This window comes from Bos indicus, chromosome 18 (assembly GCF_029378745.1).
Source record: "Bos indicus isolate NIAB-ARS_2022 breed Sahiwal x Tharparkar chromosome 18, NIAB-ARS_B.indTharparkar_mat_pri_1.0, whole genome shotgun sequence".
Lineage (NCBI taxonomy): Eukaryota > Metazoa > Chordata > Mammalia > Artiodactyla > Bovidae > Bos > Bos indicus.
In genome coordinates, this window is record NC_091777.1 from 51,156,661 (window position 1) to 51,184,471 (window position 27,811).

Genomic DNA, 27,811 nt, shown 5'->3' on the forward strand with positions numbered 1-27,811 from the left:
TCCTCTTGGCCGCCGCCCCTCGGGCATGGGGTCCTCCCGGCTTCTGACCCTGACCTCGGACGTGGGGTAGCTCCTCTCAGCTGTGCTAAGTGCGCAGGTCGTGCTAAGTGCGCCGCTCGCAGCCACCCGCACTCATGTCGTCAGCGTCCCCTTTCTCACCTACAGCTACCTAGTCTCTGTCTCCAATCCCTGCCCACAGTATGCCCACCTGGGGCCCATGTTGAAGCCTCGCCTAGTCTCAGTCTACTCTTTCCCATTCCGCCTATCATATTGTCCAGGCCGTCGACAGCCCTCCTCTGCTTGCTGAGCTCCTGATGAACCACCTGGGAAAAGGCAGGGCAGAAGTGGGAGCTGTCTGTGGTGCTGGAGTGGATCAGCTCAGAAATCTTCCTAGGAAAGGAGGGCCCAGGAAGGATTTACAAGGCAGATCACACTTGTGCTCTGTAGTGTTTTCGGTTTCTTCAACAGGACCACCATGCCTGACAGTGTGAAAACTTCTCCAGCAGGTGTGTTTACTCCATCTGCAGCCCAGATTCTCACCCGAGTGGTCTAACCACAAATGAACATTCCTCACGTCATTTCCTGTTATTGCGATATGTTTTTGCAGTTTTATTTTATTTTATTGGTGCACTAGGTCTTTGTTGCTGTGTGGGGGCTTTCTCTGTGCTGCGAGTGGAGGCTCCTCTCTATTTGGGGGACACACGCTTCTTGTTGTGGTGGCTTCTCTTCTTGTGGAGCGTGGGCTCTAGGCAGGCAGGCTTCAGTAGTTGTGGAGCACGGGCTTAAATGCCCCAAGGCCCGTGAAATCCTCCTGGACCAGGGATGGAACCCATGTCCCTTGCATTGGCAGGTGGACTCTTAACCACTGGAACACCAGGGAAGCCCTACATGTATCTTTCTTGTTACAAGTAACTCTTCTTCATTTCAATGGCTAGACTGAATCTTAGTGCTGTTGTGTAACCAAGTTGTGTCTGAATCTTTTGTGACCCCATGGATTGTAACGCACCAGGCTCCATGAGATTTTCTAGGCAAGAACCTGGAGTGGGTTGCCCTTATCTCCACCAGGAGATCTTTCCAAGCCAGGGATCGAGCCCATGTCTCTTGAATTGGCAGGTGGGTTCTTTACCACTGAGCCACCTGACAAGCCCAGGGGGACCCTGAGGTGTACCAAAAAGGGACTCAGAGCCAGGAAAAGCAAGATGATTGGCTAAAGGAAATCCAGAAGAAATGCCCCATTAAAGTGATTCTAACTACCATGAGGCCCGACTCCCCTACTCTCTTTGAGCCCTCTGGTGTGTCTATCTTTCCCTCCTAATAAAGACTCTGATTGCTTCACCAATTTCCATCTCTAGGTGGGGATTCACCTCTACATAGATAATGAGTCAGGGTTTGTCACTGGCCATTCACCCTGGTGGTCTAGTGGTTAGGATCCAGTGCTCTCCCTTCCACAGCCCAACCTCAGTCTCTGGCCAGGGCTGAAACCCTGCTTCGAGTCACTGCAGGCCGAGACCAGTCTCCTGCCTGGTTGTGTGCTGACCTCCTTCCTCTGCTGGGTTGAGGCTCAGGCCAGGCACAGGGCAGGGGGAAGGGCCAGATCTGGAGGAGCGAGGGCCAAGGGATCTGAGCCCCCCTGGGGTCAAGGGCTTGGGGAGGTTTTCAGAGGGCACATTCTGGAGGGGAGCCCTGAGGGGCTCAGTGTGGGGAGCAGGGGTAGTGCTGTGGCACAGACCCAGGAGCTCAGAGGCCTGTTCCTAATGTGAGCAGAGGGGCCCTGGTGGTCTTGAGAGGAGCTGGGGGTGCATAGGACCCAGACGCCAGTCTTCAAGGGACTAAATAGGGTCAGAGCAGAAGGGAGGAGCAGCTCTTGTGAAGTCTTAAGAAAATGCATTATTGTGTTAGAGGACTTATCAGTGTGGGATGTTTATGACCAAGATTTCAGTCTGCTTATGATTTACACATCCCAACACTGCCTGCCTAACCAACAAGACTGATTTGAACCTGGAGAGACATCACTGACATGATGGTAACAGTGTTCAGGAGACAAGATTACCAGCTTGCCTTCCTGTACTGGTTCCTCCACTGCAGGAATCAGGACAAAATACAGAAACTGAATTTTTGCTGTTACCAGCAATGCACAAATGTTACTTTCCTACCTGTGTGCCTGTTCGGTGGTTCTTTGTGACCCTTTGGACTGTGGCCCCCAAGGCTCCATTGTCCATGGGGTTTCCCAGGCAAAAATACTGTAGTGGCATGCCATTTCCTACTCCAGGGGATCTTATGCATCCAGAGACCAGACTCAAGCCCCCGCCATGTCCTGCATTGCAGGCATATTCTTTACCCCTCAGCCACCCTGACAACGTGTACACTTCACCCGAAAGAAATAAATGGCATCTGAACTCTCATGTGGCCTCCTGCCTGTTTCTGTGCCGACTTCCTTCTCCTGCAGGGCTTAGAGGCCAGGCAGGGGCAGACCAGGGAAGGGCTAGATTGTAACCAAGCAGGACCCACTGAGGCTTTCCCAGAAGAAACCCCTAGTCAAGTCCTCCACCAGCCTTTTGTCTGTAGAAAATCTTTCACCAAATCATCCATTTAGGGGCTTCCCTGGTGGTCTGGTGGCTAAGACTCCACCAAATTCATGGGCTGAAGGTAGGATCCAGGTCGGGGAACAAAGATCCCTCATGCCTTCTGGAAGGATGGGGGAAAACAAAGAATGAATTTCATCAAAGCAGTGAGAGGATCTTGAAGGGGAAAATGTCAAACAAGACAAAATAATACTGAAGCCATCAAACAAAGTCAAGGACTTTTCTTCCTCAAGGTCTCTTGGTAATATTCTATGCCTTATGTGTGAGCTATTTTGCAGTTACCGAAACCCCCACCAGGCTGAACAAGTGAACTGCTGCCCACAGCAGGTAGACCCCAGACTGGTTGGAACAAGAAGGTTGATGCTGTGGCCTCCCCACTGCCTCAACACCAGCCATGGCTCCATAAACACTAAAGACTCCACATACCCGCTCCAGGCTGGCACTCACGGTCTTGGGGGCACTAGGCCAATGTGGCCCATTTTTCCTAGCAAAGCAGTAAAGCTCTTTCTTTCTACTTCACCCAAACTTCTTTCTTATAGACTTCACTCTGCCTTGGTGTGCAGAGGCTGAATTTGGGTAACAAATTTGGAGTCCTGTGTGGGGTTGGCTTAGGGGTGACCCCCTGGGTGTACCCTGTCCCCATCACACTCTCTAGATTTTTCCTCCACGCAGCCTCTTTCCAGAAGGTTGGAACGCTGGGAAGATTCCTTCAGAGGCCTGAATTCTGAGGACCCGTGTCAAGAAGGCTGAGCCCCAGTCATACTCGGTCCACCAAGCAGGCAGTGGGGACACCAAGGCGGTAGAGGAGGGAAGAGGAAGGGCCGTCCTAGAGGGTGGGGAGGCCACCTTCGCCTCAAGGATGTTCCTGTCTTCTTCCAGCCCATACCAGCTTGAATTTTGCTGCTCCAAGGAATTATTTTGAGGAAGGAGAAGGACAGTGTCTTGGACATTGAGACATCTTGGCCAGCGTCTGGGTGAGTCCCCCGCCATGTATCTGAGGCTCCTTCAACATGTCCATCTGAGGAACATTTGTTTCCATCTGGGGAACAGTGAGTGTTTGTCTGGTTGTTGGAAAATCCAATGGATTGTCTGGTTGTTGGAAAATCCAGTGTTTGTCTGTTGCCTGGAAAATCCAATGGACGGAGGAGTCTGGTAGGCTGCAGTCCATGCAGTCACGAAGATTCAGACATGACTTAGTGACTTCACTTTCACTTTTCACTTTCATGCATTGGAGAAAGAAATGTCAACCCACTCCAGTGTTCTTGCCAGGAGAATCCCAGGGACGGCGGAGCCTGGTGGGCTGCCATCTATGGGGTCGCACAGAGTTGGACACGACTGAAGCGACTTAGTAGCAGAAGCAGCAGCAGTCAACCTACACGTTTAAACCTATTAACAAGGACAAAATAGCTTAACACTATGTAGTCACAATATTCTTCAGACTTCGGAGAATATGGTTGAGATGAAACTCTTTTGAAATTTCAGAACTGGTTTTTTTGCATGTGCAGTTGGAGAGAGATGGCTTGATGACACACTTTGGTTTTCTAGAACACTCGCGCTTTGAGAATACAGATATTCTTAGGAGAAAAATTGATGTTAAGCCTCAACATGTCCCTCAAGGGGGGAACGATTTGGGAGAATGGCATTGAAACATGTATAATATCATAAAAGGAATGAATCGCCAGTCTAGGTTTGATGCAGGATACAGGATGCTTGGGGCTGGTGCACTGGGATGCCCCAGAGGGATGGTATGGGGTCGGAGGTGGGAGGGGGGTTCAGATTGGGAACACGTGTACACCCGTGGCGGATTCATGTTCATGTATGGCAAAACCAATACAATATTGTAATTAGCCTCTAATTAAAATAAATAAATTAAAAAAAAAAAAAACATTTCCCTGAAGTATTCATACAAACACAGCCCACATTGCCTGCGTTTCAGCCTTGGCTTACTTAGAAGGATTGAAATTGAGCCAGGGGAGGGGGGTGGAAGGAGGGAAGAAAAAGAAGCCTTTGACCTCAAGTGTGTACATTTGTTATTCTCTCTCTTTTTCATAAACCGACAAGCTTAAATGCAGTGCCTGATTCATGAAATGTAAAATGATGAAACAGGTCTCTGCTCGTGTGTGTGTCTCAGTGAGTGTCTTTATCTTTAGAAAATATTCCTGGGATTAACTTCTAAATGAGCTCTATTCCATTGACTTAAAGAAAAATAAGTGCTTACAAATTTCTAAGACTCACAAAATCTGAGAAATGTTCAATATTAAGTCTCTGTCTGGTACTGATGTCAGTTTTGCTTGTTTAATTGTGTCTGATTACTAGAGGCACGAGACACCAACATTTAGCCTCAGCACCGACTTTCCTTGTACCTGGTTCTACTGCTAGTCAGTAGGTCACAGCTGTTGCAAAATTTGTCAGCACAAAAGTTGACCCATAGTGATATATTGTCATAAATAACTGAGATAAATGGTAGAAAAGCCTTTAGGTAAGCTCCTTAAAAGAATTATCTTTTGTCTTTTTGGATTCTCGGGAATTTAAACCATTAGAGTTTTGTTAAATTAAGTTCCATGATGAGAATTCATTGAAGAGTTAAATCAGTTTTAGATAAAATACTGAAACATTGACTTGTGAACAAGTCTATGTTTACTTACCTTTGCCTTTTATGAAAAAAACACTAAATATATTTCAGTTTACTAAGTACATATATTGCACTACATAAAGAAAAATTAGCCATAAATTTTTATGTCTTATAGATTATAAAATTTAATGTTGTTAAAGAAAATCAATTGCTTGTTTCTTGGTTTTAGTTTTAAGCCATTTAAAAATGCAATAAGTTTTAATATATGCTCAAAATCTATAATAATAAATATATAAATAAAATATTATATATACAATGATATAATATATAGCATAATAATATATAGTAAAAGATTATACAATATATTGTTATAGAGTATATATTATTATATACAACATATTGATATTAACATAATACATAAATAGATAATATTATAGATAAATTATATGCTTTACATATAATGTACAATGTACGTTTATAATACATACTATATATTGTATATATTCTTATTATACATTATGTAACATATATTATATATTGCTAAATATTATATATAACATATTATATATAATTTTTAACATTACTAAAATATATAATTATATATAATGTCATTATATCAAATATTATATATTATATATAATACATTCTTTAGAATCATCTGTTATTCTACCTTATCATTTATACAATTTTATATATAATTGATATATTATATATAATAATATTTACTATAATATATAATATAATTAAAACATTAAATATAATATATATTCACATAATATATTATAGTAATAGAATATATCTTAATTATTATCATTAATAATATATTAATTCAATTGTAATAAAAATAAAATTTATATTATATATAAATTTTAAAATTCATGTAAAAATGTAAAATATAGATTATATAAATTATAATTTATATTGACATTTAATTACTATAATATCATTATATTATACTAATATAATATTAATATAATATTATAATATTCAGAAAGCCATAACAATATGTTAAGAAAGGCCAGATCTGGGTCTTTTTGTCCCATGGACAAAACGTTCACATCAGGAAGCCATTGGAAGGTTTCTATGCACCCTTTTCATGCGCGCACTTTATCTTCTAGGCTCCAATTTCTCCTCTGGGCTCCATTGGTATACATCCTGATTGGGATGTGATTTGACGTCAGAAATTGCCTTCTCAAACCATCCAGTGCCACCGCAGCTTCTCTGCATATTCGGCTACTGAGGCAGGATTTTCTCAAAACCTGTCTGGTCTCAAGTCCACAGTTTGAGCCTGTGGACCTCCACTCCCCTTCCCGTTTCTCTGAACCACATCTGCACCCCAGCACCCTGGCCTCCACCCCCGACAGAGGGCTCCTGTCGACTCCTACCCCCACCCTTGCACTTTCTCCTGCTGGAGACCCACTCCCACTCTAGGGTCCATGGGAAAGACCCTGGGCTGGACATCAGGCAAACCACACCAAAGAAACACACCATCCACTGCACTGCATTTACTTATATCTTTATTTTACTCAGGTATCAAGTTCCAATTTTTTTTTTTAAGTTGTAGATGGAGGGCACCATGGGTCGGGGGAGAGGGGCATGGACAGGGTGTTTTGGGATGCAAGAAGAAGGAGTCTCATCGGCGGGATTCAGAAATAAGAATGTAAAGCAGAGTACATAGCAATGTAATAACCATCTGTAGCCCTCATGGGGAGCATTCGCGAGGGATGAGGCTTCCCATTTCAAAGAAAACTAAAGATTCAGCAAACTTCCAAGATATTGCTCTGGAGGGAAAATAAGGCTCAGTTCAGCTCAGTTCAGTTCAGTTTGTCAGTCGTGTCTGACTCTGTGACCCCATGAATCGCAGCACGCCAGGCCTCCCTGGCCATCACCATCTCGCAGAGTTCACTTAGACTCACGACCATCAAATCAGTGATGCCATCCAGCCATCTCATCCTCTGTCGTCCCCTTCTCCTCCTGCCCCCAATCCCTCCCAGCATCAGAGTCTTTTCCAATGAGTCAACTCTTCGCATGAGGTGGCCAAAGTACTGGAGTTTCAGCTTTAGCATCATTCCTTCCAAAGAAATCCCAGGGCTGATCTCCTTCAGAATGGACTGGTTGGATCTCCGTGCAGTCCAAGGGATTCTCAAGAGTCTTCTCCAACACCACAGTTCAAAAGCATCAATTCTTTGGCGCTCAGTCTTCTTCACAGTCCAACTCTCACATCCATACATGACCACTGGAAAAACCATAGCCTTGACTAGACGGACTTTAGTTGACAAAGCAATGCCTCTGATTTGAATATGCTATCTAGGTTGGTCATAACTTTACTTCCAAGGAGCAAGCGTCTTTTAATTTCATGGCTGCAGTCACCATCTGCAGTCATTTTGGAGCCCAAAAAGATAAATTCTGACACTGTTTCCACTGTTTCCCCATCTATTTCCCATGAAGTGATGGGACTGGATGCCATGATCTTCGTTTTCTGAATGTTGAGCTTTAAGCCAACTTTTTCACTCTCCACTTTCACTTTCTTCAAGAGGCTTTTGAGTTCCTCTTTACTTTCTGCCATAAGGGTGGTGTCATCTGCATATCTGAGATTATTGATATTTCTCTTGGCAATCTTGATTTCAGCTTGTGTTTCTTCCAGTCCAGCGTTTCTCATGATGTACTCTGCATAGAAGTTAAATAAGCAGGGTGACAATATACAGCCTTGATGTACTCCTTTTCCTATTTGGATCCAGTCTGTTGTTCCATGTCCAGTTCTAACTGTTGCTTCCTGACCTGCATACAGATTTCTCAAGAGGCAGATCAGGTGTTCTGGTATTCCCATCTCTTTCAGAATTTTCCACAGTTTATTGTGATCCACACAGTCAGAGGCTTTTGCATAGTCAATAAAGCAGAAATAGATGGTTTTCTGGAACTCTCTTGCTTTTTCCTTGATCCAGAGGATGTTGGCAATTTGATCTCTGGTCCCTCTGCCTTTTCGAAAATCAGCTCGAACATCTGGAAGTTCATGGTTCACGTATTGCTGAAGCCTGGCTTGGAGAATATTGAGCATTACTTTACTAGCATGTGAGATGAGCTCAGGCGAATCCCAGTGCACAGATTGGTACCCTTGTTGCAGGAGCAGAGACCCCTTCCAGGGCCCAAACCTGGGCCCTTGTCTAACACTCAGAAATGAATTGTTGGAGGAGACACATGTGCTGACAAAGCAAGAGATTTTCTTGGGAAAGAGCACCCGGGTGGAGAGCCATAGGGTAATGGAACCCAGGAGAACAGCTCTGTCACATGGCTTGTGGTCATGGGTGTTATGGTGATGGGATTAGTTTCCGGGTTGTCTTTAGCCAAACATTCTGACTCAGAGTCCTTCCTGGTGGTGCACACCTACTTCAGGCCAGATGGATGCCAGAGAGAAGGATTCTGGGATGTGGTCGGACATGTGGAGTCTCCTTGGGATCTCTCCCAAACTTCTTCTTCTAATAAGTGGAGGCTTAGTAGTTCCGTCTTCCTTGCCAGAAGGTCCTGTCATAAAACAACTCCTGCAAATGGTTACTATAGTGCCTGGCCAGGGTGGGTGGTTACACCTTGCCCTAACACCCTGGTCACTGGAACCATCTCTATTTAGCTGGAGAGGAAAGACTTAGCAAGCAGCTGAGAAAAGCTGACCAATCCTGGTTAGAACAAGGTGAGCAGTCTTTGCCAGAAGACCAAGGTACGCCTGACCAGGCTTTGTCTGAAGGACATTGTAGCACTGAACGGCTTCTGCCAGAAGGGCACTGCAGCACGAGAATATACTCTATGAAACATTCCAAAGCAAAAGAAAACATCAAACCAAAAGGCACACGAAGAATATGAGCAAGCTCCATGTGCGGCGAAGAAACAAGAATTTGAGAGGCAAAAACAAGAGACAGGAGAACCTGCAAAGCGCTACCAACACAAGAAATGGAAGTGTTCAAAATGCTGAGTCAGAAGACTCAAAACGGACAAATTTGAATTTACAAAGGGAGTATTTTCTGAAAAAATACTGGAAAAGATTAAAGGGTAAAGATTTGGGGTAAAAATATGAACTTCGTATTGAGTATTTTTGTATGGGGACTGTCCCTCCTAACATGTAACTAAATTTGTCAACATAAACTGGGTTGGAAAGTTATAGGGGGAAACACACACAAACAAAACAGGTGTAGGAGTCATGCCGTTTTCAAATCCTTTCAATTCTCGTTCATAGTTCAGCTGATCGTCGTCCTTGAGACGCGACAAGGACGTCAAGCATCCTTCAGCAAATCGTTGCCAAGTCGTGCCAAATGCCGTTTAAACCGGATTTGCCCGCATTGCTTCATCACGTTCTTTCTTAAAGCAGTACGACATCTTGGGTGCAACGGAAACGAGAAACCAGTTTCTCGTAGCACCAGCAGTCTTTCCTGTCCAAAAGTGCAAACTAGGTTTCACTGCACGCAGACAAATCAGTTCAATGAATTCCTTTAACAAGTCTTGGTAGGGTGATTCATTTGGCAGAAAGAGCATCATCTTACCCTCGAGATAAATCCACACAAGGTGCCTTAGGAAGCGCAGGAGGAGGTCTCGTATAAAGGAAATCGTTCTGGCTCTCCCGCCAAACATAATGAATATCGCCTTGCTTTCGGTCAGGCGGTGGCTGGGACTTAATTGACAGGGGTGCCTGAGCGTCTCCGCAGAGAGGCCAGGGTCACTACAGACAGAAGCTGAAAGTCGTTCACTGCTCTCCTAGTGAGGAGAGGGCCTGCGCAGGGTGCAGGGACCCAGGGAAAGCCGCAGGTTTTAAAGCGCTGTGGAAGTTTGAGGGGGCGTGTCGAAGCCTGAGCTGACATCTGGTGGTTTGGGGAAAAAAGTTCTGCAGGAAGCGGGCAGAGGTGTGGGGCCAAGCCAGCTGCTGCATATCCCTTTTTGAATAAGCCGAGTGTGTTTGGAGCTCTGGAGGTGGTCTCTGAGAAGCCGGGGACCGGGACCCTGGGAACACGGGCTACATGTGTGTGAGAATCAAATCTGGAGGCACTCGTGTCTCGAGAGGGCTGAGAAAGCTTGCTAGGGGTAGTGTCATTGCACCCGAATCCTTGGGCACGTTGTGGCCATCAGAAGCCGTGCAGGGACTCCAGATGGCGGGAGACACCGTTCCCGAAGCTCCTTGAGTGCGGGCGTCTCTGAGGGCGCTGACGGGACTGTCTGTTGACTCTGATGTGGAAGGGAGATGTGTACATGAGCACTGTGTTGCTTCAGAACCCCAGGAAAGGACCAGAAGGTGTGAGACGTCTGTGTCCTTCGCACATGAAACGTGCTTCCACTGCATCTCCTTGAAGGCGGATGTCATCCTGAAACCTCACACTGCTGTCGGAAGAAGTGTGGTGGGTGCGGCTGCTCCGCTCTCAAACAAGCAGACCGGCCAGGTTGGCGGAAAGAAGGAAAGTTTGCTTTATTTCAGGCGCCAGCGGGCCGGAGGGGGGGGGAGGATGCTGGACACCTGTCCAAAGGCCGACTGACGGCTCCCCCACCCAAACCCTTCCTGGCAACCAGTGGGGCAAGAGCTTTTCCAGACAGAAGTGCGAGGGGGCTGCTCTATGCTGAAACAGCACAGTCAGCTGCTATATTTTCGAAGGAAAATACAGGAAAAGAACATTGCTTAAGACTTGTTGCCTGACTAAACAAGGTTAAAACTATCTACTTGCTACTGAGTACTTTTGCACAGGGGTTGTCCCTCCTAACGTGTAACTAAATTTGTCAGCATAAACTGGATTGGGAAGCTATGGGGGAAACACACAAACAAAACAGGTGTAGGAGTCATGCCGTTTTCAAATCCTTTCACTTCTCGTTCATAGTTCAGCTGATCGTCGTCCTTGAGACGCGACAAGGACGTCAAGCATCCTTCAGCAAATCGTTGCCAAGTCGTGCCAAATGCCGTTTAAACCGGATTTGCCCGCATTGCTTCATCACGTTCTTTCTTAAAGCAGTACGACATCTTGGGTGCAACGGAAACGAGAAACCAGTTTCTCGTAGCACCAGCAGTCTTTCCTGTCCAAAAGTGCAAACTAGGTTTCACTGCACGCAGACAAATCAGTTCAATGAATTCCTTTAACACGTCTTGGTAGGGTGATTCATTTGGCAGAAAGAGCATCATCTTACCCTCGAGATAAATCCACACAAGGTGCCTTAGGAAGCGCAGGAGGAGGTCTCGTATAAAGGAAATCGTTCTGGCTCTCCTGCCAAACATAATGAATATCGCCTTGCTTTCGGTCAGGCGGTGGCTGGGACTTAATTGACAGGGGTGCCTGAGCGTCTCCGCAGAGAGGCCAGGGTCACTACAGACAGAAGCTGAAAGTCGTTCACTGCTCTCCTAGTGAGGAGAGGGCCCGCGCAGGGTGCAGGGACCCAGGGAAAGCCGCAGGTTTTAAAGCGCTGTGGAAGTTTGAGGGGGCGTGTCGAAGCCTGAGCTGACATCTGGTGGTTTGGGGAAAAAAGTTCTGCAGGAAGCGGGCAGAGGTGTGGGGCCAAGCCAGCTGCTGCATATCCCTTTTTGAATAAGCCGAGCGTGTTTGGAGCTCTGGAGGTGGTCTCTGAGAAGCCGGGGACCGGGACCGTGGGCACATGGGCTACGTGTGTGTGAGAATCAAATCTGGAGGCACTCGTGTCTCGAGAGGGCTGAGAAAGCTTGCTAGGGGTAGTGTCATTGCACCCGAATCCTTGGGCACGTTGTGGCCATCAGAAGCCGTGCAGGGACTCCAGATGGCGGGAGACACCGTTCCCGAAGCTCCTTGAGTGCAGGCGTCTCTGAGGGCGCTGACGGGACTGTCTGTTGACTCTGATGTGGAAGGGAGATGTGTACGTGAGCACTGTGTTGCTTCAGAACCCCAGGAAAGGACCAGAAGGCGTGAGACGTCTGTGTCCTTCGCACATGAAACGTGCTTCCACTGCATCTCCTTGAAGGCGGATGTCATCCTGAAACCTCACGCTGCTGTCGGAAGAAGTGTGGTGGGTGCGGCTGCTCCGCTCTCAAACAAGCAGACCGGCCAGGTTGGCGGAAAGAAGGAAAGTTTGCTTTATTTCAGGCGCCAGCGGGCCGGGGCGGGGGAGGATGCTGGACACCTGTCCAAAGGCCGACTGACGGCTCCCCCACCCAAACCCTTCCTGGCAACCAGTGGGGCAAGAGCTTTTCCAGACAGAAGTGCGAGGGGGCTGCTCTATGCTGAAACAGCACAGTCAGCTGCTATATTTTCGAAGGAAAATACAGGAAAAGAACATTACTTAAGACTTTTTTTCTCCCTAGCCAAGGTTAAAACTATCTACTTTGTATTGAGTTCTTTGTACATTGACTGTCCCTCCCAACATGTAACAGTTTTTCAACATAAATTCCATTTCTATGGAAAACAGTGGCCGCTTACAGCCTGTGTTCAGTCTGACCATCATGTAATTAACATCTCAACTTGTTGCTTCTCTGTCTATAACGTGGCTCTCTGGATATTGCTCAGAATATTATCTATAGCCCTTCAGAAACAGCTAAATATCCTTGACTATGCTTAATCACTACGTTAATTTTAATCTCCTTTGACTCTTCCTTTGCTTTCCCATCTCTCACTTCTTTGATTGCAGGCATTCTTTGACTAAAGTTTTCCTCAGGTAGAAGAAAGGCAGGCACATGGCGGGGCATGGGGCACAAGGACCATAGGATTCTGCTCCTGTTTCAATACCTGTGCTCCTGGAGAAAGGGGGATGCCGCTAAAACATTGTCTGCCCAGAGGGTGTGCAGTTGAGATGCTGAGCCCTTGCGGTACCTGTGTGAAGCCTGAAATGGGGGAATTGTGTCCCTTTGGGAGTGCAGGCTATCTTAGATGAGAGACTGTTGACACAGGCACTGAACAAAACTAAATATGTGCCAGTTGTTGATTGAACAGAATTAGTGGTTTTGACAGTATTGGATGTTGGGTCTGGGGGCTCTAATCAATGAAGCCACACTATTATTAGTAGTCATCCAGTATGGAATGACCTAAAATTTCCCCCAAATCTTAGGCCAGGCAAGGTTCGTGTGTCAAATGGAGAAATGGGGATAATCACCCCTTGAGTAATTAGGGTTTTACAATTTTCATCTTTGAAGACTATGTTTTTATTTACTTTGAAGCACATTAAGTGTTTTAACAAGGGGTGGGGGAGTGGTCCCTTGGATGCTGTTTTATGAAACCAATTCATAATCACAAGAAAACTGGTTTAATTTTAATATATGTTAAAGTGTCTCTGCCCATAAGGGATATTTTAAAACAATGGCTAGTATGACTGGAAATTTAGGCCAGGCATCAGTTAAAGTGAAACATTATATTCTTCTATTTTATATGTAGATGGGCTTCCCTGGTGGCTCAGATGGTAAATAACCTGCCTGCAATTCAGTAGATGGGATTCCATCCCTGGGTTGGGAAGATCCCTGGAGAAGGGAATGGCCACCCACTCCAGTGGTCTTCCCTGGAGAATTCCATGGGCAAAGGAGCCTGGAGGGCTACAGTCCGTGAAGTTGCAGAGAGTCGGACACAACTGAGCAATTAACACTTTAATTTTTCATATGTAGTTACCTGCATTGCCAGCAGATTTTTAACCACTTAGTCCACTAGGGAATCCCCAGATGTCTTTTTATCCAAAGTATTTCTGCAAACACTTGGACACTCAAAACTCCTCATATATACTATTCATTAAGACAGGATCACACCTGGATATGATGTGGCTCTGACTTCTGGGCTTTTATTTGTAAAAGCATGAGGCAAAGCAAACCTCAGGGGCTCTTACTGGTCAAGAATGAGTGACTAGATGTGGCGGGGGCCAAGCTTGCAATCAACGCTGATGACAGCTATTCTCTCCAGGTTCGAGTGCCCTGAAGTTACAACCCCTACAACTTTCAGAGTGCATTTAGTGCAGTGAGAGTCGCTTCAGTTGTGTCCAACTCTTTGCCACCCCATGGACTGTAGCCCCCCAGGGTCCTCTGTCCATGGAATTCTCCAGGCAAGAATACTGGAGTGGGTTGCCATTCCCTTCTCCCTGACCCAGGGATTGCATTTCAGGCAGATTCTCTATCATCGGAGCCAGTGAATTTAAAGTATGTCTAAATGACTCAGCCTTGGGGAAGATGAATAGTCTCTGAAGAGCAGGGCTGCACGCACTGACATTGGGCTCATTTAAATCTGGGCACATAGAACCTAGAATCCAGGAGGTTCCAGGTGACCTCTGTGCTCATGAGGCTCCCTGCTATTCAGAGCTGTGGCTGATTCCCTCTGGGTAGATTCTGGGGAGAAAGGGCTTGTCTCTGATGAGGCTGGTGTCCTTTCCCATGTCGTCAGCGTCCCCTTTCTCACCTACAGCTTCCTAGTCTCTGTCTCCAATCCCTGCCCACATTATGCCCACCTGGGGTCCATGTTGAAGCCTCGCCTAGTCTCGGTCTACTCTTTCCCATCCTGCCTATCATATTTTCTAGGCCGTCGACAGCCCTGCTCTGCTTGCTGAGCTCCTGATGAACCACCTGGGAAAAGGCAGGGCAGAAGTGGGAGCTGTCTGTGGTGCTGGAGTGGATCAGCTCAGAAATCTTCCTAGGAAAGGAGGGCCCAGGAAGCATTTACAAGGCAGATCACACTTGTGCTCTGTAGTGTTTTCAGTTTCTTCAACAGGACCATCATGCCTGACAGTGTGAAAACTTCTCCAGCAGGTGTGTTTACTCCATCTGCAGCCCAGATTGTCACCCGAGTGGTCTAACCACAAATGAACATTCCTCACGTCATTTCCTGTTATTGCGATATGTTGTTGCGGTTTTATTTTATTTTTCTGGTGCACTAGGTCTTTGTTGCTGTGTGGGGGCTTTCTCTGTGCTGCGAGTGGAGGCTACTCTCTATTTGGGGGACACACGCTTCTTGTTGTGGTGGCTTCTCTTCTTGTGGAGCGTGGGCTCTAGGCAGGCAGGCTTCAGTAGTTGTGGAGCACGGGCTTAAATGCCCCAAGGCCCGTGAAATCCTCCTGGACCAGGGATGGAACCCATGTCCCCTGCATTGGCAGGTGGACTCTTAACCACTGGAACACCAGGGAAGCCCTACATGCATCTTTCTTGTTACAAGTAACTCTTCTTCATTTCAACCGCTAGACTGAATCTTAGTGCTGTTGTGTAACCAAGTTGTGTCTGAATCTTTTGTGACCCCATGGATTGTAACGCACCAGGCTCCATGAGATTTTCTAGGCAAGAATCCTGGAGTGGGTTGCCCTTATCTCCACCAGGAGATCTTTCCAAGCCAGGGATCGAGCCCATGTCTCTTGAATTGGCAGGTGGGTTCTTTACCACTGAGCCACCTGACAAGCCCAGGGGGACCCTGAGGTGTACCAAAAAGGGACTCAGAGCCAGGAAAAGCAAGATGATTGGCTAAAGGAAATCCAGAAAAAATGCCCCTTAAAAGTGACCCTAACTACCATGAGGCCCGACTCCCCTACTCTCTTTGAGCCCTCTGGTGTGTCTATCTTTCCCTCCTAATAAAGACTGATTGCTTCACCAATTTCCATCTCTAGGTGGGGATTCACCTCTACATAGATAATGAGTCAGGGTTTGTCACTGGCCATTCACCCTGGTGGTCTAGTGGTTAGGATCGAGTGCTCTCCCTCCCACAGCCCAACCTCAGTCTCTGGCCAGGGCTGAAACCCTGCTTCGAGTCACTGCAGGCCGAGATCAGTCTCCTGCCTGGTTGTGTGCTGACCTCCTTCTCCTGCTGGGTTGAGGCTCAGGCCAGGCACAGGGCAGGGGGAAGGGCCAGATCTGGAGGAGCGAGGGCCAAGGGATCTGAGCCCCCCTGGGGTCAAGGGCTTGGGGAGGTTTTCAGAGGGCACATTCTGGAGGGGAGCCCTGAGGGGCTCAGTGTGGGGAGCAGGGGTAGCGCTGTGGCACAGACCCAGGAGCTCAGAGGCCTGTTCCTAATGTGAGCAGAGGGGCCCTGGTGGTCTTGAGAGGAGCTGGGGGTGCATAGGACCCAGACGCCAGTCTTCAAGGGACTGAATAGGGTCAGAGCAGAAGGGAGGAGCAGCTCTTGTGAAGTCTTAAGAAAATGCATTATTGTGTTAGAGGACTTATCAGTGTGGGATGTTTATGACCAAGATTTCAGTCTGCTTATGATTTACACATCCCAACTCTGCCTGCCTAACCAACAAGACTGATTTGAACCTGGAGAGACATCAGTGACATGATGGTAACAGTGTTCAGGAGACAAAGATTACCAGCTTGCCTTCCTGTATTGGTTCCTCCACTGCAGGAACCAGGATAAAATATAGAAATGGAATTTTTGCTGTTACCAGCAATGCACAAATGTTACCTTCCTACCTGTGTGCCTGTTCGGTGGTTCTTTGTGACCCTTTGGACTGTGGTGCCACAGGCTCCAATGTCTAAGGGGTTTCCCAGGCAAAAATGCTGTAGTGGCGTGCCATTTCCTACTCCAGGGGATCTTACTCGTCCAGAGACCAGACTCAAGTCCCCAGCATGTCCTGCATTGCAGACATATTCTTTACCACTCAGCCACCCTGACAACATATAGACTTCACCCTAAGGAAATATGGCATCTGAACTCCCATGTGGCCTCCTGCCTGTTTCTGTGCCGACTTCCTTCTCCTGCAGGGCTTAGAGGCCAGGCAGGGGCAGACCAGGGAAGGGCCAGACTGTAACCAAGCAGGACCCACTGAGGCTTTCCCAGAAGAAACCCCCAGTCAAGTCCTCCACCAGCCTTTTGTCTGTAGAAAATCTTTCACCAAGAAATTCATTTAGGGGCTTCCCTGGTGGTCTGGTGGCTAAGACTCCACCAGTCAAATTCATGGGCTGAAGGTAGGATCCAGGTCGGGGAACAAAGATCCCTCATGCCTTCTGCCGAGGATGGGGAAAAACAAAGAATAAATTTCATTAGAGCCCTGAAGGGGAAAATGTCAAACAAGACAAAATAATAATACTGGAGCCTTCGAACAAAGTCAAGGACTTTTCTTCCTCAAGGTCTCTTGATAATATCTGTGCCATATGTGTCAGCTATTTTGCAGTTACCAAAAGCCCCGCCAGGCTGAACAAGCGAACTGCTGTCCACAGCAGGTAGACCCCAGACTGGCTGGAACAAGAAGGTTGATGCTGCGGCCTCCCCACTGCCTCAACACCAGCCATGGCTCCATAAACACTAAAGACTCCACATACCCACTCCAGGTTGGCACTCATGGTCTTGGGGGCACAACGCCAATATGGGCCAATTTTCTAGCAAAGCAGTAAAGCCCTTTCTTTCTACCTTACCCATACTTCTTTCTTACAAACTTCACTCTGCCTTGGTGTGCAGAAGCTGAATTTGGGTAACAAATTTGGAGTCCCGTGTGGGGTTGGCTTAGGGGTGACCCCCTGGGTGTCCCCTGGCCCCATCACACTCTCTAGATTTTTCCTCCACGCAGCCTCTTTCCAGAAGGTTGGAATGCTGGGAAGATTCTTTCAGAGGCCTGCTCTCCGAGGACTCAGCTCACGAAGGCTGAACCCCAGCCATACTTGGTCCACCAAGCGGGCAGTGGGGACACCAAGGCGGTAGAGGAGGGAAGAGGAGGGCCGCCCTAGAGGGTGGGGAGGCCACCTTCACCTCAAGGGTGTTCCTGTCTTCCTCCAGCCCACACCAGCTTGAATTTTGCTGCTCCAAGGAATTATTTTGAGGCAGGAGAAAGACAATGTCTGGGACATCGAGACATCTTGGCCAGCATCTGCGTGAGTCCCCTGACATGTATCCGAGGCTCCTTCAACATGTCCATCTGAGGAACATTTGTTTCCATCTGGGAAACATTGAGTGCCTGTCTGATTAGTTTTCATGTTGGAAATCTCACCTGTGAGGTCTAAGGACTCAGGTCATGGGCTTGGCAGGAACTGGAAACACCCACTCTGAGTTTTATGCTTTCTAGTGTCCTTCCCCTCGTTAAGGTTTCCATCAGCTAATGAGGTCTGGTTTGTATTTGGCTCATGGGCGTCTGATCAAAAATGGGAAATGCTCCTTTGATTTCCTCTGATAACCTCCTAGGACACATTTTGGATGACTGGTTAACCTACACGTTTAAACCTATCAATAAGGACAAAATAGTTTAACACTATGTAGTCACAATATTCTTTAGACTTTGGAGAAAATGGTTGAGATGAAACTCTTTTGAAATTTCAGAACCGGTTCTTTTTACATGTGCAGTTGGAGAGAGTGTCTTGATGACACACTTTAGTTTTCTAGAACACTCACCCTGAGAGAACAAAGATATTCTTAGGAGAAAAGTTGATGTTAAGCCTCACCATGTCCCTAAGTATTAATACAAACACAGCCCACATTGCCTGCGTTTCAGCCTTGGCTTATTTAGAAGAATTGAAACCGAGCCGGGAGACGGGTGGAAGGAGGAAAGAAAAAGAAGCCTTTGACCTCAAGTGTGTACATTTGACGGTTCTCTCTGTTTTTCATCAACTGACAAGTTTAATTGCAGTGCCTGATTCATGAAATGTAAAATGATGAAACAGATCTCTGCTCGTGTGTGTGTCTCCGTGTGTGTCTTTGTCTTTAGAAAATATTCCTGAGATTAACTTCTAAATGAGCTCTATTCCATTGACTTAAAGTACAATAAGCGCTTACAAATGCAGTATTTCTGAGTCACAAAATATGGGAAATGTTCAGTATTAAGTCTCTGTCTGGTACTGACATCAGTTTAGCTTGTTAACTGTCTGATTACTGGAGACACGAGACACCAACATTCTTCCACTGTACTTAGTTCTACTGCTAGTCACTAGGTCATACCTGGGGCAAAAGTTGTCGGCAAGAAAGTTCACTCACACTGATAATCTCATAAATAACTGAAATAAATGGTATAGAAGCTTTTAGGTAAGCTCTTTAAAAGAATTATACTTTGTTTTTTGGACGCGCAGGAATTTAAACCATTAGAGTTTTGTTAAATTCAATGATGAGAATTCATTGAAAATGTAAATCAATTTTAGATAAAACAGTGAAACATTGAGTTCTGAACAAGTCTATGTTTACTTATCTCTTCCTTTTATGAAAAAACACTATATATTTTTGAATTTATTAAGTACATACCTCGTATGACAAAAGAAAAATTGTGCCCTAAGATATGCATGTCTTATACGTTTTAAAATATACTCTTGATAAAAAAATTAAATTGCCTATTTCTTGATTTTCAGTTTTAAAGGATTTTGCTAATGTGATATGATTTAACATCTACTAAAAATAAATGGGAATTTCAGCCTCAGGATCAGTCCCTCCAATGAACTCCCAGGACTGATCTCCTTTAGGATGGACTGGTTGGATCTCCTTGCAGTCCAAGGGACTCTCAAGAGTCTTCTCCAACACCACAGTTCAAAAGCATCAATTCTTCGGCGCTCAGCTTTCTTCACAGTCCAACTCTCGCATCTGTACATGACCACTGGAAAACCATAGCCTTGACTAGATGGACCTTTGTTGGCAACCCAATGTCTCTGCTTTTTAATAGGCTGTCTAGGTTGGTCATAACTTTCCTTCCAAGGAGGAAGTGTCTTTTAATTTCATGGCTGCAGTCACCATCTGCAGTCATTTTGGAGCCCCCCAAAAATAAATTCTGACACTGTTTCCCCATCTATTTCCCATGAAGTCATGGGACCTGATGCCATGATCTTAGTTTTCTGAATGTTGAGTTTTAAGCCAACTTTTTCACTCTCCTCTTTCACTTTCATCAAGAGGCTCTTTAGTTTTTCTTTACTTTCTGCCATAATGGTGGTGTCATCTGCATAACTGAGGTTATTGATATTTCCCCCGGCAATCTTGATTCCAGCTTCTGCTTCTTCTAGCCCAGCATTTCTCATGATGTGACTTTAGCAAGAATTGCGCACATTTCAGGATTGATTAAGATTAAATATAAGTTAATTGAGTAAATGACTTTTATTATTAATAGTAAGCTGCAACAATTCTGGAATTTGGTTTTCTTTCTCTGGTAACAGACAAAGTTTTCTGGAATATGAGCTGCCTTGGAGAACAGATGGTAAGTCTCTTTCTCTAGCTAACTCTGAGTGTTCCAGAGGAACTGTGAGGCATCTCAGAGGGAAATATTAGATTAACTAGCATCACTGGTATGTTAAACACCAAGGGGAACATTATCAAGTGAATGAGAAGCCTTCTCAGGTTATACTGGGATGGATATTATTAACAGAGATTTGCTAAAAAAAAAAAAAAAATTATGGAATTCTTACAAACCTGGTAGGTCCCAGTGTCATAATTAGGACATACCAGGGCATACCAAGTTCTGCTACCAAGTCATAATTCTGGTTATTGTAACCAAGTTTCTTAACCCATTACATTCTGCTCAGTTGTATCACTATATCTTTCAGTCTTTAAGTCAGTCACACATAGTTATTGTACTCTGATGGTTTTGCAAAAGGTTTCATCTCCGAGAAGATTCATAGGAGAGACCATTTTGACAAGCACTGATGTCTGATCAGTTTCACATTATACCAGGCAACTAACTGGATAAGATATTTTAAAATCCCAATTAAAAAACCCTGCTGGTATTATAAAAGTGTTTAACAAAAGATGAAATACTGAGTCAACTTGTAAATATAGTTTTATAGCAAAAGAGACACTGATATATAGAACAGTCTTATGGACTCTGTGGGAGAGGGAGAGGGTGGGAAGATTTGGGAGAATGGCATTGAAACATGTAAAATATCATGTATGAAACGAGATGCCAGTCCAGGTTCGATGCATGATACTGGATGCTTGGGGCTAGTGCACTGGGACGACCCAGAGGGATGGTATGGGGAGGGAGCAAGGAGGAGGGTTCAGGATGGGGAACATATGTATACCTGTGGCAGATTCATTTTGATATTTGGCAAAACTAATACAATTATGTAAAGTTTAAAAATAAAATAAAATTTTTAAAAAATAGGGAAAAAAAAGTAAATATAGTTTTAAAGTTTATGGTTTTTGTTTTTTTTTTTTTTGCTCTGAAATATCATTGATCTGTTAGCTTTCTAGATAAAGCCCAGCCCTTCCCCTCAAGCTACTAATGATTGACAGCAATTGAATAAATGCCCTCTGTGAGTAAAACGGAAATATGTTACTTTTCTCTCGCTTGGTTTCCCCAGAAGTTAGAGATGCTTAACTCTGAGCAGCCTTATCAGGTAAATAAAAATGACTGTCTCCTGACATTTGCAATAATCTTCATATTTGGGGGCCCTTACGAAGACAGAAATCTGAAAGCAAAATCAAATGGCAGGATTTGGGCCTGGACTTCCTGAGGTTAGAATGGTGTTGGTTCCTTGTTTTCTGGAATTCAGTCTGAGACTCTTTTTTGTACATATGGTTTTATGATTTACTTATTTACGCATTCTTGGAGGCTGGTCTTTGACGTAGCACACAGGCTCTTCATTGCTAGTGCGGGCTTTCTCTAGTTGCAACACTAATTGTGAGCGAGACAATTCAAGCTCTAGCCTCACAGCAAGGACCACTGGGACACCGCATATTTATCAGATGGAAATACTTGAAAACTCATCTTGCTTGTTGCCCTCTAAAATAGGAGGACTCTTTTGAAAAATATCGCAAATCATTAATCATTATCCTCATTGTAATATGCTTTCATATTTTTCAAATGTTTGTCCAGGGGCTATGACAAGGTGGGGTTGGTCCTCCCGGCCGCCGCCCCTGGCCTCGTGCATGGATGCATGGGGTCGCTCCTCCGGGCTGCTGCCCCTGACCTCGGATGTGGGGTAGCTCCTCTCGGCCGTTCCTGTGCTGTGGCAGCCTGGCACTCTCGGCTGCTGCCCCTGACCTCAGACGCAGGGTAGCTCCTCTCAGCTGCCGCCCTGACCTCGGACGTGGGGTAGCTCCTCTCGGCCATTCCTGCACCATCGCAGCCTGGCACTCTCGGCCGCTGCCCCTGACCTCGGACGTGGGGTAAACTCCTCTTGGCCACTGTCCTTCGGGCATGGGGTCCTCTCAGCTTCTGCCCCTGACCTCGGACGTGGGGTAGCTCCTCTCGGCTGCGCTTTAGTGTGCGGGGAGCTTTAGTGTGCCGGTCGCAGCCGCCTGCGCTTTAGTGCGCCGGTCGCAGCCGCCCACCCCACATCCAAGGAGCGGTGGCTGCGAGGGCACAGGAGGGCCTAGAGGAGCTATCCTATGTTGAAGGTCAGGAAGGGAGGCAGTGAGGAGATACCCCTCATCCAAGGTAAGGAGCAACGGGTGCGTTTTGCTGGAGCAGCCGTGAAAAGATACCCCACGCCAAGGTAAGAGAAACCCAAGTAAGACGGTAGGTGTTGCAAGAGGGCATCAGAAGTCAGACACACTGAAACCGTACTCACAGAAAACTAGTCAACTTATCACACTAGGACCACAGCCTTGTCTAACTCAATGAAAACTAAGCCATACCTGTGGGGCAAGCCAAGACGGGCGGGTCATGGTGGAGAGATCTGACAGACTGTGGTCCACTGGAGAAGGGAATGGCAAACCACTTCAGTATTCTTGCCTTGAGAACCCCATGAACAGTATGAAAAGGCAAAATGATAAGATACTGAGAGATGAATTCCGCAGGTCAGTAGGTGCCCAATATGCTACTGGAGATCAGTGGAGAAATAACTCCAAAAAGAAGGAAGGGATGGAGCCAAAGCAAAAAGAATACCCAGCTGTGGATGTGACTGGTGATAGAAGCAAGGTCCGATGCTGTAAAGAGCAATATTGCATAGGAACCTGGAATGTCAGGTCCATGAATCAAGGCAAATTGGAAGTGGTCAAACAAGAGATGGCAAGAGTGAATGTCGACATTCTAGGAATCAGCGAACTGAAATGGACTGGAATGGGTGAATTTAACTCAGATAACCATTATATCTACTACCGCAGGCAGGAATCCCTCAGAAGACATGGAGTGGCCATCATGGTCAACAAAAGAGTCTGAAATGCAGTACTTGGATGCAATCTCAAAAACGACAGAATGATCTCTGTTCGTTTCTAAGGCAAACCATTCAATATCACAGTAATCCCAGTCTATGCCCCAACCAGTAATGCTGAAGAAGCTGAAGTTGAACGGTTCTATGAAGACCTACAAGACCTTTTAGAACTAACACCCAAAAAAGATGTCCTTTTCATTATAGGGAACTGGAATGCAAAAGTAGGAAGTCAAGAAACACCTGGAGTAACAGGCAAATTTGGCCGTGGAATATGGAATGAAGCAGGGCAAAGACTAATAGAGTTTTGCCAAGAAAATGCACTGGTCATAGCAAACACCCTCTTCCAACAACACAAGAAAAGACTCTACACATGAACATCACCAGATGGTCAACACCAAAATCAGATTGATTATATTCTTTGCAGCCAAAGATGGAGAAGCACTATATAGTCAGCAGAAACAAGACCAGGAGCTGACTGTGGTTCAGATCATGAACTCCTTATTGCCAAATTCAGACTTAAATTGAAGAAAGTAGGGAAAACCACTAGACCATTCAGGTATGACCTAAATCAAATCCCTTATGATTATACAGTGGAAGGGAGAAATAGATTTAAGGGCATAGATCTGATAGCTAGAGTGCCTGATGAACTATGGACTGAGGTTCGTGACATTGTACTGGAGACAGGGATCAAGACCATCCCCATGGAAAAGAAATGCAAAAAAGCAAAATAGCTGTCTGGGGAGGCCTTACATATAGCTGTGAAAAGAAGAGAAGTGAAAAGCAAAGGAGAAAAGGAAAGATATAAGCATCTGAATGCAGAGTTCCAAAGAATACCAAGAAGAGATAAGAAAGCCTTCCTCAGCGATCAGTGGAAAGAAATAGAGGAAAACAACAGAATGGGAAAGACTAGAGATCTCTTCAAGAAAATTAGAGATTCCAAGGGAACATTTTATGCAAAGATGGGCTCGATAAAGGACAGAAATGGTATGGACCTAACAGAAGCAGAAGATATCAAGAAGAGGTGGCAAGAATACACAGAAGAACTGTACAAAAAAGATCTTCAAGACCCAGATAATCACGATGGTGTGATCACTGACATAGAGCCAGACATCCTGGAATGTGAAGTCAAGTGGGCCTTAGAAAGCATCACTACGAACAAAGCTAGTGGAGGTGATGGAATTCCAGTTGAACTCTTTCAAATCCTGAAAGATGATGCTGTGAAAGTGCTGCACTCAATATGCCAGCAAATTTGGAAAACTCAGCAGTGGCCACAGGACTGGAAAAGGTCAGTTTTCATTCCAATCCCAAAGAAAGGCAATGCCAAAGAATGCTCAAATGACCGCACAATTGCACTCATCTCACATGCTAGTAAAGTAATGCTCAAAATTCTCCAACCCAGGCTGTAGCAATATGTGAACCGTGAACTTCCTGATGTTCAAGCTGGTTTTAGAAAAGGCAGAGGAACCAGAGATCAAATTGCCAACATCCGCTGGATCAAGGAAAAAGCAGAGAGTTCCAGAAAAACATCTATTTCTGCTTTATTGACTATGCCAAAGCCTTTGACTGTGTGGATCATAATAAACTGTGGAAAATTCTGAAAGAGATGGGAATACCAGACCACCTGACCGTCCTCTTGAGAAATCTGTATGCAGGTCAGGAAGCAACAGTTAGAACTGGACATGGAACGACAGACTGGTTCCAAATAGGAAAAGAAGTTCGTCAAGGCTGTATATTGTCACCCTGCTTATTTAACTTCTATGCAGAGTACATCATGAGAAACGCAGGAGTGGAAGAAACACAAGCTGGAATCAAGGTTGCCGGGAGAAATATCAATAACCTCAGATATGCAGATGACACCACCCTTATGGCAGAAAGTGAAGAGGAACTCAAAAGCCTCTTGATGAAAGTGAAAGTGGAGAGTGAAAAAGTTGGCTTAAAGCTCAACATTCAGAAAACGAAGATCATGGTATCCGGTCGCATCACTTCATGGGAAATAGATGGGGAAACAGTGGAAACAGTGTCAGACTTTATTTTTTTGGGCTCCAAAATCACTGCAGATGGTGACTGCAGCCATGAAATTAAAAGACGCTTACTCCTTGGAAGGAAAGTTATGTCCAACCTAGATAGCATATTGAAAAGCAGAGACATTACTTTGCCAACAAAGGTCCGTCTAGTCAAGGCTATGGTTTTTCCTCTGGTCATGTATGCATGTGAGAGTTGGACTATGAAGAAGGCTGAGCACTGAAGAACTGATGCTTTTGAACTGTGGTGTTGGAGAAGACTCTTGAGAGTCCCTTGGACTGCAAGGAGATCCAACCAGTCCATTCTGAAGGAGATCAGCCCTGGAATTTCTTTAGAAGGAATGATGCTAAAGCTGAAACTCCAGTACTTTGGCCACCTCATGTGAAGAGTTGACTCATTGGAAAAGACTCTGATGCTGGGAGGGATTGGGGGCAGGAGGAAAAGGGGACGACAGAGGATGAGATGGCTGGATGGCATCACTGACTCGATGGACATGAGTCTGAGTGAACTCTGGGAGTTGGTGATGGACAGGGAGGCCTGGTGTGCTGTGATTCATGGGGTCGCAAGGAGTCGGACACGACTGAGCGACTGAACTGAACTGATGATAAGGTAGTCAAAGAGAGAAATCATATTTCCTTAACACAAACTGTTGATGCTAACAAAGCTTGGTACTTGAGATTATTTCCAGCTCTTGTGTCCTTTCCTCAAATCAGATAGGTTGACTCCCCTTGGAATTGTAGCCCAGAAGGAACTTATGACACCTTGTAGATCCCCACCCACATGCACCTGCCTTTGATCTAGGAAAAACAACTTTAGTCAAGAATGTCTTTACTCATAGAAGTGAGAAAATGCAGAAAGAAAGGAAACTGTCAAGTCAAAGTAATAATATCGTAGCTATTAAACAAACTCATGGACTGTTAGTTCTTCCTCAAGGGCTATCGATAATATTCTGAGCCAGGACCTTTGACCCCTTTTACAGAATCTTAAACCCCTGCCAGATGGAAGAAGTGAACGATGCCGCCCACAAGCAGGAAGACCTGAGACCACCTGGAAGCACAAGGGTGATGCTGCTGCTCCCCGAGACCTCATCACAGACCCAACAGAAGAGCATCCTCGAGTTGATCAGGCTCTCCTCCTTGAACACTATAAGACTCCTCAAAACCCTCCAGGACCAGACACACGGCCTTTCATTTATTTTGATATTTTATTTATTTATCTATTTATTTGGCTGCCTTGGTTTTGATTTGCAGATGTGGGATAGTCCCTACCTCTGGTGGGATCTTGCTTTTAGTGCAGAGACTCACCAGCTGTGGGGTGAGGGCTCGCCTGCTTCTGGGCTGGGAGATCTTAGATTCCCCACCAGGGACTGAACCCACGTCCACTGCATTTCAAAGTGGACCCTAAACCACTGGACCCCCAGGGAAGTCCCAGGACACAGTCTTGAGGGCAATTTGCCTGCTTGGTCCCCCGTGTGTGGCTAAGCAGTAAAGCTAGTTTTTCCATTTCACTTAAATCTCTCTCTCTCAGATGTAATCTGGTGCCAGTACAGAGGCCCAATTTTGGCAAGGAGATCTGGAGGGAAGCCAGGAGCAATGGGAAGAACAGGGTCCTGGGGGCAGGAGGGCTGAGGGACCTGAATCCCAGTGGGGTGGAAGGCTGCGAGGTGCCAAACGGGACATTCCGGAGGGGAGCCCTGAGGACGCGTCCTGTGGGCAGCAGGGGCGGCGCCCACACAGACGGGCTCCTGATCTCAGCAGAGGGGCCAGAGGAACCCGGGCGGCCCCGAGACGAGTCGGGGGCACAGGGCCCGGGCGCCAGTCTGCTAGGGACAGAATAGGGTCAGAACAGAGGGAAGGAAAAGCTCTGCGCCACGGAGGATTCCCCGAAGTATAAGGCCCTCCCCAGAGGGGAAGCGTGTGGACGACGACGGTGTGAACTCCAAGAAGCTCCGTGCTTCCCAAGGCGGGGCACAGGAGGCTGGCGGTTCCAACAGTGCCAGATGCACCTGAGGCCTCTATTTGCCTCAAGGAGGGAAACTGGGAATGCAGCCCCGTCCCTCCCCCATCAGAGTTACTCCTCACCCTGACTTTCCCCCCCATCCTTCAGGGCAGTGCCCCTCTCTTCACTCCCTGCCCCCTAAACTCATCTCCCATCCCCAGCTTTTCTAGATTCTTCTGGGCTCTGCACACTCCTAGGCCTGCTCCATCCTCGATTCTCTGCCCCTCCCCGCTCTCCAGGTTCTAGATTTCAGACACGCTGGGACCTGGGCTGCAGTGCTTCCGCGTGGACACACATCTTGAGCCACAGACAAGAAGGAAACGACAAGGGACTAAAAATAATGCTACATACATGAACAGCTGGGGCAAATGATGCACGAGATAAAAAAAGAAAAATGATCAAAACTCCAGTCACCCCTTTGGAGCTGGAGAACTAAAGCAGGATGCTGGATGTGATGCCTGCACACATCCCACCAAGGGGCTGGGCAGACCTGGCATTCATCCCTCCTGCCCAATGCTGGACCCAGCCTACCCTCACCCCTCTTAATGGACCAGATTTCCCATGTGCGCCCTGATACTCCCCCAACCCCCCAGGAGCAAACAAGGCAACTTGTCACTTGTTTGACTCCCTTCCTCATGCACCCAGAGCCCCAATAAAACCTTGTCTGAATATCCTGTCTGGCCTCTTATCAATGTCTATTGACTTAGG

At 46.1% G+C, this 27,811-nt stretch overlaps 2 long non-coding RNA genes across 9 annotated transcripts; one reads left to right on the top strand and one right to left on the bottom strand.

Moving 5' to 3' along the window:
- Window positions 1-27,772, top strand: LOC109572852 (uncharacterized). Of its 8 annotated transcripts, XR_011561581.1 has the most exons (4): window positions 19-3,364; window positions 3,462-3,556; window positions 17,192-17,359; window positions 17,802-27,772. It is a non-coding gene; the product is annotated as an uncharacterized lncRNA (long non-coding RNA). The 8 variants fall into 8 exon arrangements; XR_011561584.1 differs by lacking the exon at window positions 17,192-17,359; XR_011561583.1 differs by lacking the exons at window positions 19-3,364; window positions 3,462-3,556 and having other exon boundaries at window positions 10,067-17,359; window positions 17,802-21,325; window positions 26,085-27,772.
- LOC139177125 (uncharacterized) lies at window positions 6,655-9,816 on the bottom strand. Its single transcript, XR_011561588.1, has 2 exons — window positions 9,681-9,816; window positions 6,655-9,569 (listed from the first exon to the last, which is right to left on the bottom strand). It is a non-coding gene; the product is annotated as an uncharacterized lncRNA (long non-coding RNA).
- Window positions 27,773-27,811: the final 39 nt, after the last annotated feature.